Raw genomic sequence first — 2,038 nt, 5'->3', positions numbered from 1 at the left:
TCACAGCAACTGCGCTAACTCATTTCATTTTCCCCAAAGGTAATGAAATCAAGAGGGAGGAGACTCCACAGAGTGGAAAGAGCCTAGGGCTGAAGACATAACAATTTCTTAGCAATCTTATTGACTTAAGGTTCTGTATCAATCAACAGGGTTATATGAGAAGAGTGGGCACCAGTGTGTTTTCCCCATCAGCTATAAAGTCCACAGAATAGAGAATGTCAGAGATGATGGACCCATTTTATTCCATGTTGGTCAGAGCCCACCTGGAATAGGGTGGAGTAGGTCTGAGTATCATATCCACAGAGAGTATAGCTGGGGCAGAGCCATCAGAATGCTTGTAACCAAAGAGAAGGGAGGAATCGACTGGGGAAGGGCTAAAGTTGGAACAGAAGCTGTCCCAGAGAGATGACAGAAAAGGTGTAGGTCTTGGGCACTGGGGGTTGGCACTTTCTAGAAAATCAAACAGCAATAATCATGCCTCGGATAAACCTCATTGGCTACAATACTGCCACTGCACAAAGCTTGACACTTTCTAGAAAATCAAAAGGAAAAACTTATCACGATTCAGAGCAACATCTTGTGCAACCAAGTGCTCTTTTTAAAAAAAAAATTAATTTTTTAAATTAACATATAATGTATTATTAGCCCCAGGGGTACAGGTCTGTGAATAGCCAGGTTTACACACTTCACAGCACTCACCATAGCACATACCCTCCCCAATGTCTATAACCCAACCACCCTCTCCCTACCCTCCTCCTCCTGGCAACCCTCAGTTTGTTTTGTGAGATTAAGAGTCTCTTATGGTTTGTCTCCCTCCCAATCCCATTTTGTTTCATTTATTCCTTTCCTACCCGCCAAACCCCCACATTGTCTCTCAACTTCCTCATATCAGGGAGATCATATGATAATTGTCTTTCTCTGATTGACTTATTTCGCTAAGCATAATACCCTCTAGTTCCATCCACGTCATCGCAAATGGCAAGATTTCATTTCTTTTCATGGCTGCATAGTATTCCATTGTATATATACACCACATCTTCTTAATCCATTCATCTGTTGATGGACATCTAGGTTCTTTCCATAGTTTGGCTATGGTTTGGCTATGCTGCTATAAACATCCGGGTGCTGGTGCCCCTTTGGATCACTACATTTGTATCTTTAGGGTAAATACCCAGTAGTGCGATTGCTGGGTCATAGGGTAGCTCTATTTTCAACTTTTTGAGGAACCTCCATGCTATTTTCCAGAGTGGTTGCACCAGCTTGCATTCCCACCAACAGTGTAGGAGGGTTCCCCTTTCTCCACATCCTCGCTAGCATCTGTCATTTCCTGACTTGTTAATATTTTAGCCATTCTGACTCATGTGAGGTGGTATCTCATTGTGGCAACCAAGTACTCTTGTTAGTTGCATTTCGCTATAATAACCAGAGGTTGGTTTTCCCTGACTACCCTTTTAAATTGCACTCCCATCAGAGGTTTCTGCAAAGAAAAGCCAGGGTCCCTGTCCCATTGGGTATGAACAAGGATGTATTGCTGTCACGGTTGCTGACTCTGAGGGTATGAGCCCTAAAACAAAGCTAATGCTTTGTTCAACAGAGCAGAGAGAGGGAAAGAGCTCAAATCTCTGATGACATTGTTGAGTAGCAAAACTAACCAAACCTTATATTAGAGCATTCTGTGTATGAGAAAATAAATTCTGAAAATAAACACTGAATTGGGTTTGGACTGAGTCCTGATTTCTTGCATGCTAAAAATATCACTGACTAAGCATCATTTCTTTTGTCTTTTGTCTTTCTTAAATTCTGTGCAGTCTGAGGGCCACAGGAGAATAAAGGGGAGTGGCACCTCTCTGCTTAACAACATTGTTTTTTACTGTAGTTGTTGTAGGAGATTTTAACTGCTGTGTTTTGACAAAAGGAGACAGTTGGTGAGATGAGTGCATTTTACGGATGGGGTAGCAAGGCTAGGAATTGAGTTGTGTCTTCAAGGAGACAGCAAGTCAAATGCTTATCTTTTTCTTTCTTTCTTTTTTTTAAGCCA

The 2,038-nt window shown here is 41.8% G+C and overlaps 1 pseudogene; it reads right to left on the bottom strand.

The window, feature by feature from the left end:
• Nucleotides 1–395: 395 nt before the first annotated feature.
• On the bottom strand, nucleotides 396–523 carry LOC116855427 (annotated as a pseudogene).
• Between the last annotated feature and the right edge of the window lie 1,515 nt (nucleotides 524–2,038).

This window comes from Lontra canadensis, unplaced genomic scaffold (assembly GCF_010015895.1).
Source record: "Lontra canadensis isolate GAN:19392208 unplaced genomic scaffold, GSC_riverotter_1.0 scaffold102, whole genome shotgun sequence".
Classification (NCBI taxonomy): domain Eukaryota; kingdom Metazoa; phylum Chordata; class Mammalia; order Carnivora; family Mustelidae; genus Lontra; species Lontra canadensis.
The sequence above is the reverse complement of the archived record's forward strand: the minus strand, read 5'-3'. Positions and strand labels throughout refer to the sequence as shown.